We start from the raw sequence: 17,073 nt of genomic DNA, 5'->3' as shown, positions 1-17,073 counted from the left end.
CATTAAGGTTGTCTTGTTTTTCATTAAGTTATTTGTTCTGTTCACTAAGTTGTTTCAAATTTTTCTCTTGTCTATCATTCGACTGTTTGGAATTGCTGTCTATTTTTTTAATCAACTGTTTGTAATTTTCGTCCTGTTTTTTATTATGTTCATTCTGTTGTAGCAATATTGCCATAATTTGATCCAACCTAAAATTAACAACACTATTCTCTGTGCTGTGTGATGGTGTATCTCCAATTGTCACGTTTTGTGTATCCATTTGGACATTCTGTGATTCTTGAAAATGTTTGCTAATCAGATGTGCACTGTTAGTCACTACCTCGCAATTAAATAAATCTGTCGTACTCTGATTACACTGTTCATTTTCATTAGAAAAATTTATCTGTTTGTCACGTAAATCCTGCAAACCGGGTGTGTCAAGCTGGGCAGCGCTCATTGCAACAGAACGCCCCGCGTCATCAATTGTCGTTAAATTAACACAGGACACAATCGAATTCGTCTGTTCATCACTACGATCAAAATCAATATTAGTGGTCGGTACGCACAGATTTTCTACAAATGGAGGATTGTCATCATTACACTGAGTGTCGCAAGTACTATCGGTCATATTAGTTGACTCGGCTATTTCACTCATTATACACCGCGATGTACTGTTAACAGTTTTTCGCGGCATTTTTCACTAATCAAAATTATTCACAAATGAAACAAAGACAATGCAAAATGCAACAAACACAATTATAACAAAGAGCAACAAATTGCCGATGATCTGTGGAAGAAAGAGTGACAAATTAGTAAATGCGTTGGGCCAAATGCTGATTACATTTATGTAAATTAGAGCAGATATATGACTACTTATCAGAAGATTCACAAAGAACTACGATCCTGGCCGGATGTCGCCAAGTGTAACCTTCCCGCACGAAATATTGATAAATAAAAATGCAAAAATGGAGCCAAGCGTAACCTCCCCACAAAAATAAAAAAAATGGTAATTGACCATGAACCCAGAATACCATTGATTAAATAATGAACCATGAACCAAATATAATCTCTCAACAGAAATAATAATACCTGGTAAATTTTATAAGGGCAGCAGCGCTGACCTTCGGCCCTGTATTCTGAATAAAAAAAAAAAAAGCGAAAAGAATTCTTACCTCAATAAAACTGCACCTATATCTGCTCTTAATTATACATTCTTCGACACAGCTTAGTGCAATGCTGGCCTATATATATATTTTGGATTCTTGGAACCAATGATAATGCCTTGGAAAAATTCTTTAAATTGAAATGAATGCTTTTCCTTAAAAGAGTTACTTTATATTATAAAAATTATTATTGGGGCATTTTTTTGGTACAGATTAATTACAATTAACATACATTATTAGATATGCGCAATGCTGCTTCTTTACCTTCCACAACAATACTCATCGTCCAGAGTCCTGACCAGAGTCCCGAGCAGAGCACACAGCCGACGCACGCCGACTCCCGCAGACTACAACCGTCCACTCGCTACTACACCCGACCGACTACCACTGCAGACTGACTACTGCTGTCGACTCGCGCAGATTAGCACTGTCCACTCGCGCAGTCAAGCGCAGACTCGCGACAAGCAACAACTAACAATAAACTACTCTCTGGTCAGAGATTCTGTCATGCTTCGCCCATCGCCGGCGAAGCATACTCCTTACAACGTCACGAACATCCTGCAGCCTCGTGTGTTATCTCTCAGGCAGCAGAACCGTGGTGCCATTTTTCACGAGGACAATGCCCATCAAAAAAATGGCTCTGTGCACTATGGGACTTAACATCTGAGGTCATCAGTCCCCTAGAACTTAGAGCTACTTATACTTAATTAACCTAAGGACATCACATACATCCATGCCCGCGGCAGGATTCGAACCTTCGACCGTAGCAGTCGCGCGGCTCCGGACTGAAGCGCCTAGAACCGCTTGGCCACCGCGGCCGGCACAATGCTCATCCTACACACATGGTACGTGTCTGATGAGGTCTGTTGGCCAAAAGAATCCCAGATCTCTTGCCGATATTACAGGCCTGGCACCCGCTCGCACAGGAACTCCTTGCCAGCGTCAGTTTCCTGGATGTTACCTTGATGTCCAGTTACGACAGCTGTAGCCCTTCCCAATCGAATATAAGCTTGCATCCAGGCTACTGATTCGAACTGATTCGTGGGCTCATATTTGCAAGTTCTTTGTAAATTTGACTCGATTTTGTAATCACTGAACATCAGGCTAACGGCCTCGCCGCATTGGTAACACCCTTGTCCGTCAAATCTCCGAAGATAAGCTTGGCGCACTGAGCACTTGGATGGGTGACCATCGCATCTGCGGAGCGCTGTTGGCAAGCTGATTGCACACAGCCCTTGTGAGGCAAAATGAGGTACTACTTAATTGAGAAGTAGCGGCTCCGGTCTCTTAAACTGACACAGTGCCCAGAGAGCGGTGTGCTGACCACTGTCCCTCTATTTTTGCATCCAGTGGCGCCTGTGGTCTGAGGATGACATAGCGGCCGGTCGGTACCGTTGCACCTTCATGGCCTGTTCGGGCGGAGTTTAGCTTTCGTTTACTTTTCTTTCTTTTTAAGTTTAGAAATAACATCACATGTCCTCTCACCCACGTGGTTTCATTCCGTTTCCTTCTCCTCTTGTGGTGGTTCAGTTTTTTTGTCGGGCTATGTATAAGAAATAGAACGCTGCAGGCAAAAGAACTGCTTCGGTAAAAGTGTCAAGTGTTGACATGAAACTGGAAGTTTTTGTATGGAGCACAGCATTGTACGGAAGGAAATGCGGAAAATTGGACAATTGTAAAATCGTAACTTCAGGAAGCACACATTAAATAATTAAAATATAGTGCAATCAAGGTCCGTTAAGAATTAAGTGGACATGTAATGTACTAAATGAAAGTGAACTAAAAACAATAGATAAAGTTGGCGGAAAAATAAAGTCTGTGGAAAAGAAAAAAAGATATTCAAATGTGTGTGAAATCTTATAGAACTTAACTGCTAAGGTCATCAGTCCCTAAGCTTACACACTACCTAACCTAAATTATCCTAAGGACAAACACACACACACCCATGCCCGAGGGAGGACTCGAACCTCCGCCGGGACCAGCCGCACAGTCCATGACTGCAGCGTCTTAGACCGCTCGGCTAATCCCGCTCGGCTGTGGAAAACACTTAGCGGTAGTAGCGAGTAGTTAATGTGTTATCCTGCTACATTTTACCGAAAAATCGTTAGCTCTGAGCTAAAAGGAGCAGTAGGGGGAAATAACACTGGGGAACAGACAAAGACCAGAGTATACAAAACTTGTCACAGAAGATGGTAGATGCTGTAGTTTCGCAATGATGAAACGATTGCCGCGGTACAGGAAAATACGGGAAACAGTTTCAAAGCAGCCTAAAGACAAACGGTTCAAACAGAAATTGTTTGATTAGAAGAGCGTTGTCCAAAAAACCATAGGTAAGTCTTACTTTCCTCTCGCGAAAGATCTGACGTGCGATAGCCTTCGTTTTATGGAATGGAAAATGATCCCTCCGGATACGGAAATCAAAGTATACATCTGATGTAAAGAATTGGCATAACAAAAGTGGGCAACGATACGGCAGTAAATAAATCCCTGCACGTCGTAGCAGATGTTTGTGAAGCATCCAGAGTTGATTAAAAGTCACCGGCGGGCTGTCAGCCGCAAGTCCAGCGCTGGCCGGCTGTAAAAGAGAATTATCCTCCCGCCCGTAATTGAATTCGTCCGCAGCTCGTAAATTCTTCGCTCAACAATAGCTACGAAAAGTTGGCAGAACACTTTTTGCGAGCTAACGAAGGTATGTGCTATTCTACCGTTGGTGCTGGTTCAGGTCACGTCTGTTACTGTACGTAGCGAATTTTTTATGGAACGCATGTGTATGCGAGAGAGAAATACTTGATTTTACTAGAACTTAATGAACTGATATAGTCACTGTAGATAGTTAAGCTAAACAAGTTGAAAGTGGATAGCGTTGTATCCATTTACAACAGGAAGGAGAATAACAAACAGTTGGAATTATTCACATCTGATCACAAAACTGACAACGGCCGAGAGAGCGGTGTGCTGACCAAATGCCCATCCACATCCGCATCCAGTGACGCTAATAGGCTGAGGATGATCTGGCGGCCGGTTGGTACCGTTGGGCCTTCCTAGGCCTGTTCAAACGGAACACCTAGCGTGCCGCATCGTAAGCACGTATCATTCACGGCTTTAAAGCTGCATGCGATGCGTTAGTATATAGGAAGCCTCTTAAGCTACAATTTTGAAAGCGATCATGTTCATCTAGAGCCGTTTTACAGAAAAAAATGGTGTTACATAGATCAACATAGAAAGTGAATGATAATTGGAGAATCAGTTAACTAGCAAGATAAAAAAAAGATGAAAAATCGTTGTGATCTGTCAGCAAGCATAAATGCCGATTACTTCATTGTTTTATCTGGGATTTCGAAGTCGACAATAATTACCTATGAAGCTGGAAATGTTATTAAAATTTTTGTTGTTAATCTTGTTATTTACCATAGACATGACTCATTTGGTAAAGATGTAGTTAAATATTTTTAGTTTTTATTGGTCTGCGTTGGAAGAATTGTATTTAATTTAATAATCGAATTTCAGTGAAAAGTAATCATTATGAAAATAGAGAACTTCGTCGCTTGCCCTATTTATTTTTCCATTTACCTTGAAATGTCACAATAGCATAGCATAAATTCAGTGTTTGTAATGTATCAGCGTGCTTTAGCTAAAAGTTTGACACTGATCGAAATCATCTTCAATGACGAAATCGATATAGTGGAAAAGTACGTTGTTTTTACAGCATCACTACAGATAAAATTGTTAGGCTTTTGACCATACTGCAAATTGTCCTCCTTTTTCCATATTATTGACCGCCGAAAACATTATTTAGATATCTCGCCCTGCCAATAGTATTTTAGGGCTGTGTAACAGTGTGAAGATCTGTGGAGAAGAATCGAAAACTATCCAGCACCGACAAAAGGGTGCATAAGAGATTCCGGTGATCTGCCGCGCCAAGTGGCGACGTGTGAGCAAGCGGTAGTGTTTGAAAGCCACCGGGTGGTTAGCATTAATGAATGTGGTCCGTCCTGTTGTTGCCTGTTTGGTACGTAATTTGACTGCGTCCTAAACATGAGAGTTTATCATGAAATGTGACGTCAGGGGGCAATGACAGCCTCCTCATCCGCGGGATGGTAACGGGGATGAAGTTTGTGACGACCTTAAATACAGATGCCGTGTGGACCGTCACTTCGTCATGGACAGCACAGGATTTTAGTTATTATCGGTAGGACCTCCGTGTTCATGGTGTAAATACAGTGGGCTCATTATAACATGCCCAGAATCTTAAAAGCAAAAACTTCTACTCTGAAATAATGCTGATAATATTAACAAGAAATAGAAGCAGCAATAATTCTACATTATAAGAATTTACAAATCCTGCTAATGGATATGGAAACAGAGACTGGTAAAAGATTGTGATAAAAACCATCTCTTTATTCATCTGGATTGAATTAAGAAATCCAAAATAGAATAGCCAGATCAGATAAAGGAACTGGATTCCTCCTTACGTCAATAGTTTCTCACTCATGCTTTTCATTTGATTGACTAACGGTTATACGTGGGGACTTCAAAGAGTAAATTACCCATTCTCATGGCAGACTAAATAGCTGTCACTGAACGCAGAATTACACTTAAAAGCGCCACAGATACATCACACTACTTTTCAACGTAGTCTGGAAGTCTCCATTAACAATGGTCAGAACGCCTTCCAAATCGTTCAGTTCCTTGAGTTAGAAATCCACTCCTTGGTCACAGAGCCGCGCGAGAATCGCTTTGTGAACGTCCTCATCGTTGGAAAATGTCTTTCCTGCAGATCTGCTTTTAGCTTGCCGAAAAGATAGAAAGCACATAATGCAAGATCTGGAGTACATGGTTTATCAGCATTATCTATGTCTGCGTGGCCTTGGTTAAATTGTTGGCACTATTTCACTACGGCTGTTCGTCGTGCATGTACCACCACAGTCTCACGGTGAATCTGTACGCAGTTTAGACGTTTTACCGAGAAGGACCGCACTGCCTCGCGCACTTCAGCAATAGAGTACATTTCAAGTTGCCGCGCCATTTCGGTCGCACGCTGTGATACACCCATTGAGCCTATCGCAGCTGAACTGTGTCTGCAGCAAATCCGCAACATGTACTCCCTTCTGACAATGTGTCACTACTGTTGCGTTTTGGGCTTAGCGTGGAAAGACATGTGTAACTTAACTGTTTCAAGCCGCTAGGCACCTTATTGTGGCGACAGAGTGAAAAAAAAACGTAAATTAAGGGAAAAGATATATCTATTGTAATTGATTATGTTCGCAGAGCTGGTCATATTCTCAGCTTTTAAATACCTTGAACTTTATACCTAAATTTAACTCTGCGCCTTGTGATTAATATCTTCTGCTATTTATCAACATTTACGTCAACATCTATACTTTGGAAATCAGCACAAGGCGAGGGGCGAAGTGTAATTCCGGTATTAGAGTTTTTAACCCCTTTCTGTTTCCAGTACCAGCCAGAGCTCCTGCGTCTGCGATAGTCTGGATCTCGTAGCTTGCAGTCGAGCTTCAGCATATTCGCAAATGCGAATATGAATCTCGAATTTCATACAGATGTCGATCGCTGAAGTACCTGTGCATGTCTGAAGGATACTGCAAGAAAGAGGGCTATTCGGAAAGTAGGAACCGATCAGTGACGAAATGGAAACCACGATGAAAATAAAAAATGGTTTGTTTGCGACACTTAGCTCCACCTTCCAGCAACTTCTCTACATAGTCGCCGTTCGGACTTAGATACCTGTCGTAGCGTTTGAGCCATGCTGTGGCTCGCTTGGTGCTGTTGGTAGGTTTCCGCCCTCTGTTGGAGGCCAGACCGTACCGTTTAGTTGGCATGGTTGCGGTTGTTTGTCTTCTTCTCGTCTTGACTGGCACATTCGTTTAGCAAGCGTTGCCTGTCCGCTAGTGGCAGCAGCGGCGGTTATCGATATGTAGTAACTGTTGCCCTATCTTTGAGGCGACGTGGCTGTTTTGTCCGTGTCGTGTGAGTGTGGGAGTTCGGTTGTGGACTCAGGAGGAGCTAGGTCTGCGCAGAGCGCGAACCCGCCGGGACCGCTGGCGGCGCGCGTGGGCTGTCGCATGGAAGGGCTGTGGTCACGAGGGTGCACGACCTCGTCGTAAACCGGATCCAGCAAGCTTTAAGATGAGTGCATTTCAATCCAAGTACAGAAACCTCCACTATTGTGACATCTCGCGATTCTCCAGTGACTTGGGTTCATGTTGTTGCCCATAGTGTCGCCGAGGCGAAGAGCAGCGAGTGGAGTGCTTTTGGCATATTGGTCCGTCGTTGCATTTGGTTTATCGGACGTCAGGTAGTAAGATTATCATTAGTCTTTTGTAGACTGCCACTAGTCTGAGTTTCCATCTTGTGAAATGAATGCAACTCTTGGCTGCCTATCTCATCGCTCACGAAAAGGTTTGTTGCCCGATCCTCCCAGAGGTCGATTCCAGGAGCACCGTCTTTGGCCCCTTGGTTCTTGTTTTATTATCTTATTATCCTATTCCTTCCATGGTGATCAGTTGCTTGTTTTTTTAACTAATCTTTGCTATTGTATTTCCTGTTTTACAGCAGATTTCTAATTTTTTAAAATATTATTGCTGTTCCTGGCATGTGGTGATCAGTTGCTTGTCTTTTTAAAATTAACCTTTGCTACTGTATTGGCTGTTTTACAGCAGGTTTTTGTAAAGTTTTTATATAATTGCCGTTCCTGGCGTGTAGGGCCTTCAACCGTGATTGTGGTCATTTGCTTCAAAAAAATAATTTGGTATTTGTATTTTGCTTCAAAAAAAATAATTTGGTATTTATATTTACCTTTTAATATTTCAGTACCTGTAAGTAGTAAATTGCAGTGAGTTCTTAAGCATTCTTAATTTAATGCCTTTCTTGGCGTGTAACGCCTTCCGCCGTGATCACAGTGGCTTTTTTTTACATTAATTAAATTCGCTAAATTGTAATGCACTGAAAACACTATTATTTACAAAGTTGTTTTGAGAACGTGTGGTATTTTTCATTTATTGTTCAGTCTGGAACTACTGTTGTAAAAATAAATGTGTATAACTGTAAAAGGCAACCAATAGTAACTGATTACGGACCTGTCCACAATCGTAACCGAACCCTGCCTTCCTTAACTACCAGGTTTCAGCGTTATCCTAACTTTACAATACCATCGTCGCAGAAGGTAGCCGCGTGGGCTTTCCTCAAATTCCCTACACTGGGCTACAGCTCGTTGTCTTTATCAAAATGTTGCCTTCATAGCCAGCGGTTCATGAGAGCAGATATGAAACTCAGGGGGAGCTAACTACGGGCTGTATTATCGATGATAACTTCCCATCGAAAACGCTGCAGCAGCGTCTTCATTGTCCCCACAGAGTGCGGTCGAATATTGTCATGACGAAGGAGACGTATGACAGTCATGTTATGTAGGCTGCATGACATCAGGCGAAATCTCACACCTGGTCCTCATACTTGGCGGCAGACACTATTTTCTAGGTATCTTTACGTGCTCGCTGTGCCTTAGAACGAAAAAGAGCGACATGATGCTATCGATGTGCATACTAGACACTGCCCAGCCCATCTGGGAAAAGCTTCTTTGGGTTTTCACTGCGGTTTCCATATCGCGCCCATTCGGACCTTCCTTTTTGAATAACCCTCGTACATTAGAACAATACGGGCACTGCATTCTAGTAAACTGGTCTGACCTACTCATTTTTAAATCACTTAATTTGACCTTGAAAATATGCTTTAGATAAGGTAATTAACAAGTAGTAATGCCTTGCTTCTTGGATGATGACTTCTAAGAAATACTGCAGACGTTTCTACTCAGCTTGGAGAGCTCCGTACTGCAGCGGGTAATTTCTGGAGGCGTGATTCTATTGCGAGTAGGAACTGCAACATTAATTGCTTCAGTTACACTCTCTCTCATCTCAATAGCCTTTACCTGGATATTTTCCCCAGATTTTATTATCTCCGGACTGACATAACAAAGACTTAACAACTGCCAGTTAGTCTTTTAGAAATGTTCCCGAGAGTTATTTTGAAATAGCATTTCAGGTTTAAGACGAAACGATTCAAGTTGTGGTCACTTGTTACTAGCTTTTGAATGACTCGCCAACTTATCTACAGGCACAGATATTCGTCGTCCTAACGTCAGTACTTGACAAATTGAAATTTTGCACATGCGCATCACATCTGCTATCTTTCTGCAATGGTAAAGGTATTCAGTAGAGTAGGTAATTTGTTGTGCCGGAAATGGTGATAAGCAGAAGCTTTTAATTTTTCCTGTTATAAGCTATCACCCACGATTTATATAACGAGTATATCGAGTGCATATTGATACCAAAGTAAGCCTGGTGCCTTTTTTCTAGTCATTCGATAATTTTCTTCTACCGGCCCGTGGTTGTCGTGGTGATTTGTTGTTCCACTTCGACCCCGCAACATCCGTAAGTAAAATGCACGATGAGGACTGCGCGTCTTCAGCGCTCTGTCTTAGAATCCATCGTCGGAAAAAAAGCTGTGGCCTGAGAGGTTGTGCTCGTGCGGAACTGGTCACACAGGAGCGTAGTTTATGCCTCCAGCAACGGCAATCTGGACGAAACGGGCATATGCAATTTTGAAACTTTCCTTATGTCTTGACCACACTTTTATTTTTTCCAACAACTTTACGCGTTTCGACTTTACGTCATTTTCAAAGGCAGCCTCATGTCTTACGTAAAATTGTTAGCAGATACATTGTATCACGTCAACATTCTCGGTTAAGAGAATGTTGACGTCATATAATGTATCTACGAACAGTTTTTGTATAACTGACATAAGGCTGCCTCTGAAAATAGCGTAAAGTCGAAACGCGTCAGGTTGTTGGAAAAACAAAAGTGTGGTCAACACATAAGACAAGTTATCAAAAGTGCATCCAAATTGCGTCGTCGCCTCACAGCATTTTCAAGCAAAAAACAGCAAAGGCAATTTGTTAATCCCAGACGAGACCAGCTAATTGGACGCAACGAGCTGTTCTCGTTTATTTCGACCCAGAATAGACCAAAGACTGTCACGTCGCTTTGCTCGTGTCAAAACACTTAGCTAAAGCGCGCTCGGCTAATCCTTTAACGCAGCGCGTCCGCCGGCAAAGGGAGCGCACACTTGCCTGAGAGCGTTGGGCAAACAGAGGATCTTGTTTAAAGAGTAGCTCTCTAAATGTCATCGTGCCGGGTCGCACACCGTCTGTTTCACACCCATCGGCTCTACTCGCTGAAATAAATTAGTTATGCCTGTCATCGCTAGGTCGAAAACTTTCCAAGATTGGCAAATACATAAAAGTAGAACAATTGGCAAATACATAAAAGTAGAACAATTAATAAATAAATTGGGTAAATGATTACCGCTTTTAGGGTAGATAATGGCAGACTACAATAGAAGTATGAATTTTAATGAACTGATGATTTATTCATATAGTCTAAGACGATGGGACGGAAATCGCTACAGACAAACAAATGATTAAAATTTGAGAGCAATTTAGTGATTTATTCAAGAGATAGAGCTTCACAGGTTCAGAAAGTGAATTAACGCTCTGGTCCACGTATGGCTCTTATGCAAGCATTTATTCGGCTTGGCACTGATTGATAAAGTTGTTGGATGTCGTCCTGATTGGACATCACACACATCCATGCCCGAGGCAGGATTCGAACCTGCGACCGTAGCGGTCGCGCGGTTCCAGACTGAAGCGCCTAGAGGCGCTCGGCCACCACGGCCGGCTTAGAGATCCGCTCCTTGGTCACAGAGCCACACGAGAATCCGGCCGGCCTCCTGATTGATATCGTGCCAAAATCTGTCTAATTGGCGAGTTGGAACGTCAAAATCCCGAGCTGGTTGGAGGGCCCTCCCCATAATGCTCCAAACGTTCTCAGTTGGGGAGATATCCAGCGACCTTGCTGGACAAGATAGGATTTTGCAGGCACGAAGACAAGAAGCACAAACTCTTGCCGTGTGCGGGAGGACGTTATCTTGTGGCAATGTAAGCCCAGCATGGCTTGTCAAGAAGGGCAGCAAAACGCGGCGTAGAATATCGTCGACATGCCCCGCATGACAACCAAAGAGGTCTTGCTATGAAATGAAATGACGTACCAGACCATCAATTCTAGTTGTCGCGCGACAGTCAGGTCAGTATCCCATTGCTGCCCGGCGCGTCTCAAAACACGTCTTAGCTGGTCGTCGGGGCTCGGTTCGAAAGGGGACTCATCACTGAAGACAATTCTATTCCGGCCTATGAGATTCCAAGCCGAATGTGTCCGACATCTCTGCACACGGGCTTGTTGGTGTAAAGACGTCAATGGTAGACGGCGCAAAAGGCTCCCTGAGCTCAGTCCCCTCTCCGTGAGCAGCCAGTTAATGGTCCTTGTGACCACTGAAGCACCAGCTGCACGTCAGACCGATGACAATCAAGAATCCGGGGCTCTGAGTGCCTCACGTTCTGTCGTCTCTCTACGTCGACCGCTTTCTTCTTGTCTCTATGTTCGGCCATTGTTCACCCAGTCCTGCCAACATCCTCGAATAGTGGTATAGATCATATTCAAATGTCGAGCTATTGGCCGATTACTGCAACCGTCTTCTTTGAGCCCAACTACAAATCCTGTCTCAGATGCTAACACCTGGGTATATTGTTAACGTGCCTGTCTGCAAAGCATAGTTACGGTCAAAGGGAGTACACGGAATTAAATTTGCAAATACTTTTTACCCTGGTATCGACATCCCTCCGTTTACTATCCTTGCCAGCTGCACGGTGAAACTGCGCTGCATCGTCACACATTCATCCATTGGCTGCTGAAGTTTACAACTTTGGATTTTCCGCCACTACCTGTCTGAATATCAATTTGTCACAAATTTGCACAACTTCTTTGTGGTGCGTCGTCTTTTGTCTTCCAACATACAATAAACACACAGTTAAATGAAGTGGTCACTCTACAAAAAATATCCAAATAAAGCGTAAATTCAATAATAATAGCAAAATAAGTGCATTTGAGACTGCATGAATACGAAGCAAGTACAAGCAGGATCTCACAATTCTAATAAGCCTATCGAAAAGTTCTATACCGCTTTAAGCTATTAATAAATCAGTTCCAAACTCACATACATTTAGATTTCAGTAACTCAAAAACCTGAAAATTCCTCAAACATTCGTATAATCTTTCAGGCAAACACACAGCAAATCTCAGAAGCAGCTGAAGTAATTGCAAGTCCAGTGCTCAACAAAATGTTCAAATGTGTGTGAAATCTTATGGGACTTACCTGCTAAGGTCATCAGTCCCTAAGCTTACACACTACTTAACCTAAATTATCCTAAGGACAAACGCACACACCCATACCCGAGGGAGGATTCGAACCTCTGCCGGGACCACAGTGCTCAAGGCCCTCAGATACTCGCAAAAGTTAAGAATCCCGACCGGCTGCCACATTCTTAGTTCAGATTAGCAGTGAATTTTACAGAGTTCTTGCAAGCGTGAAAGTATTGCGCGGCCGCTTGCCGCCCAAAATCTACCTCTTAACTGTCGCAAATCAACCCGAACAGACTGTATCACTTAAGTTACGTCCTCAGTGGCTACGAACAGAATGAGCCCGAGCTGCTGTTTACGTCCACTAAAAGCATCAAATGAACAGATTGGACCACCATTTAAACCACATGCACCTTACGGATAATATTTACGAGTTGAGAGGCATATATCTCTCCTCTGGTCCTTCGCAGACTATACATAATAGTCTAAGCTTAATAGTGTTGTCACAAATATTTTAATTACAAATTATGCACAAATGTGCTCAACATTTGCAACAAAGAAACCATCAAAAACAAATAATTAACAATGAATACAGCCTATTCATGAGAAGCGTCTTTTTGAATTCCGTTCATTGGTGGAGTCAGACTTTACGTATTTAGCGCCACCTTTAAATCCGTTACGGCTTTATTATTGGAGAAATGAATATTTAATTAATTAACCACTGCCGGCCGGAGTGGCCGTGCGGTTCTAGGCGCTACAGTCTGGAACCGAGCGACCGCTACGGTCGCAGGTTCGAATCCTGCCTCGGGCATGGATGTGTGTGATGTCCGTAGGTTAGTTAGGTTTAATTAGTTCTAAATTCTAGGCGACTGATGACCTCAGAAGTTAAGTCGCATAGTGCTCAGAGCCATTTGAACCATTTGAACCAATTAACCACTAAATTAATCGAAAAACTACACACCTCAACAAAGGTCTTGGCATATTATACATTTTATTAGATGACTGAATATAGTACACTTATTGAGGTTTGTACAATACCTTATTAACAAAATAACCTATTTGCCTCCGAAAACAAGAACGATTTTGGTTGGTTCCAGAAAATCATTACAAAACAAAGCAGGCTCTCTCCTAAGTGTACATCTCGAAAACAAAAACAGTGAAAATCTTTATCTCATCATGATCATTATCAGTCTTTAGTAGTGGGTATGTCCTCCGCGCACACGGATGAATTCTTCCACTCTAGATGACACCATCAAGCTTATCTTGGAGTATGAGGTCCCACTCCTCAATGGCAGCTTCAGTGAGGCCGGTGGATTCGGATGCTGTGCAATGTCCATGCATGCTCAGTGGCATTCATGTCTGGTGACTGTGCTGGCCAACGCATTCGGTTGATGCATCTTGGAAGACGTCGAGAGACTACTAGAATAAGGTGCAGTCTTGCATTGTCATCAACTCGGATGAAACTGTCAACAACTTCACATCTGCAGGATTGCTTGGAGGTGTCAGGGACCAGTCAAATTGCCGCAGATGGGAATTAGAAGGCTCCGATGGCCCATCATTATAGCCGCCCAGAACGTTACCAGACATTACACTGCCATCTGAAAGCGGACGGACTTTCTCGACGTATGGGGTTTCCTGCCGTCATCTAGTGCTTTTCCAAACCCTAACACGTTTAGTGTCCGGATGCACACCAATACTGGTCTCGTCAGTAAACACGATATTACTACATTCTGCAATGATCCAATGTTGAAGTGCAAGAGCCCATGTCCTTCGATTACGTCGTTTCCGTTGGTGCAGTGCAAAACTTCTCATTGGTCTGGAATGGAGACCACCCTGATGAAATTTTGCACTCACTGTTGTTCTGAAATACGAATCCCTGTTGCCCGGGAGATTTCCAGTATTTCTGGCGTTGAAGTTGGGTGCCTGTGAGCAGCAGAGGAAACTGATCCTGCGTTGGTGTTGTCATACGAGGACGACCACTGCGAGGTTTGTAGTTCACATTTCCCGTCTCTCTGTGCTTTCTACACATCTTAGACACACCACTTTGAATGGCATGTAACCGATCGGCAACATCGTGCTGTGTGTGACCTGCTGGAAGTAAAGCTGCTATGCTGACTTGGTTCAAATGACTCTGAGCACTATGGGACATGACATCTGAGGCCATCAGTCCCCTAGACTTAGAACTACTTAAACCTAACTAACCTAAGGATATCACACACATCCATGCCCGAGGCAGGATTCTAACCTGCGGCCGTAGCAGCAGCGCTGTTCCTGACTGAAGCGCGTAGAACCGCTCTGTCACAACGGCTGGCCTATGCTGACTCTATCAATGCGTTGTATGCCCCTACGTGGTATGTTACTGCAGTGCTGAACACAAACTGAATGAAGCTGTTGTTGATATTGGACTGCTTGCGATGTGCCTCTGCGGCGTTGGTATGTTTAGATGACTGGGAAACGGCCACAAAGCATGCCAGTAGAAAACACCATCCAGTACATGGACTCTAACTGGATATGTACGAAGTGTCTAGACCAATGAGATCTCTAACCTCGTAGACTACATTTTATAATAGTGTTCCAAACTTATGTTGAACAGTGTATATACAGAGAGCACGAAAACTGCCGCACATTGAAACCGGCATGCGATTCTTCATCCACTTTCAGGACAAAAGTTTATCTCGCAAAAACAGATCGAGTGCATTTTGAAAGCACATATAACAGAACGAGAAGGTTGCAACACCGTCACATTGTGCAACGCATCGTAATATACTGTTACTACTGTACCTGCCGTTGTAGATCGCTGAGCAGACCGCTGGAATACCAACCCAACATCCAATATAAAGCTGTGTTTCAAATCCTCGTTCTGTTCCTTTTTTTAGTTGTTAGACGTCCGTTCCGTAGTTCTCCTAGTTTATAAGCAGAAAATAATTTTGTCAAATGAAAATAGCCTATGATATAACTGTGGAATCAATTGAACTGCATGCATGTGTCTACTAACAGCGCAGTGCACAACCACTACTGGTCTGGTCAATTCATGTAGAGCGGTTTCCCGGTGGAATACACGAACGATGAATATGTCGATAAGCATTAGGTGCTGTGAGCATCCTATAACCAAGCTACCGCTGCTGCTCGTTAATGTGCTACTATCCTCAAAGGCATCATCCAGATTAGACTGTTTTCCGTCGCCTGGAACAGAGCTGTCGGGAACCCGGTAACCTTCGTCCGCAAGTGATAGACAGAGGTCGTCCAAGGACTAGACGTATTCCACAAAGAGAGGACGCGATTCTTGAAACCACCACGGCGAGGTACCCCTGATATTGCAAGGTAGTTCCAGACATCTCAAAGACTGGTTATTGAAGTGCTGCACGATGAAGAATTGCATCCACATCATTACAAGGGAACGCTGGCCGCGGTGGTCTCGCGGTTCTAGGCGCTCAGTCCGGTACCGCGCGACTGCTACGGTCGCAGGTTCGAATCCTGCCTCGGGCATGGATGTGTGTGATGATGTCCTTAGGTTAGTTAGGTTTAATTAGTTCTAAGTTCTAGGGGACTGATGACCTTAGATGTTAAGTCCCATAGTGCTCAGAGCCATTTGAACCATTACAAGGGAACTAAACAACAGCGGCGGAAAGACCGCATTCGACGAGTATAGTTTTGTGAATGGCTTTAGCACCAACCGGAAGATAAAGAACATTCTGTAAATCTCGTCGTATGGACTGGCGAATCTGGCAACACTCGTGACGATATTTGCAGCCGCCACAAGAGTCATTATTGGTCGGAACACGACCCACACGTCACCCTTGATCTTGGCTTTCGGGCACGCTTTGGCATAAACTTGTGAGTTGCAATCGTGGGAGGAGTGTTTGGGGTCCTGACCTAATGCCTGACAAGTGAAATGTGCCCCTGCATTGTACGTTCCTTTGCAATACTTTGACGGACACGTTAGAAAACGGTCAACTTGGTATTCGGCGACGGACATGGTTTCAGCATGATGGTGCACCGTCACACTTTGCAATGTATTTGCACAACCATTTAAACGAAGTGTTTCCAGGGATATAGACTGGTCATGGAGATCCAGTGCTCTGGCCTCCACGTTCCCGGGACCTTAATCCACTAGACTTTTTTTTTGTTTCTGGGGACAGTTATACAAGAAGTTTATAGACCCCCACCTATTGGATGTACTCGACATAATAGTTCGCATGCATGCCGCTTTGGCAATGGAGGGTGCAGGTGTGTTGGTAGGGTCCAGCAAAGTATGATCCAGCGAGTGGCGAAGTGTTTGCAAATATAAGGCGATCACTTTGAACTTCTTCTCTAAAGTGAACGTTGCTCGTTCTGTGAAGACAAGCTTGGACGTGAAATTTGCAGAATGGAATTATTGTGTGTAGCGCAATGTGCAATCCAGTATAAGCTACCTAATGTGGTTTTTGTGCCTCACTGGATACAGACGTTGTTACTGTATCCGTTGCTATTTTCTACTGGGTTTATTTGTGTCACGATGAAATAAAGTGGTCGTTTACGTCTGTAAGAAGTTCATGTTATGTCTTAATGTTTAATTAAACGTGATAGTAACAAAAGTAAGTACACAAGACATCGCATTATGGAGCTGTAATTTGGATACAGTTTGATGCTTCAACCGGAAAAAAATAAAAAATAAAAATAAAAACAGTTTG

The sequence above is a fragment of the Schistocerca serialis genome, chromosome 7 (assembly GCF_023864345.2).
Source record: "Schistocerca serialis cubense isolate TAMUIC-IGC-003099 chromosome 7, iqSchSeri2.2, whole genome shotgun sequence".
Classification (NCBI taxonomy): Eukaryota; Metazoa; Arthropoda; class Insecta; order Orthoptera; family Acrididae; genus Schistocerca; species Schistocerca serialis.
The sequence above is the reverse complement of the archived record's forward strand: the minus strand, read 5'-3'. Positions refer to the sequence as shown.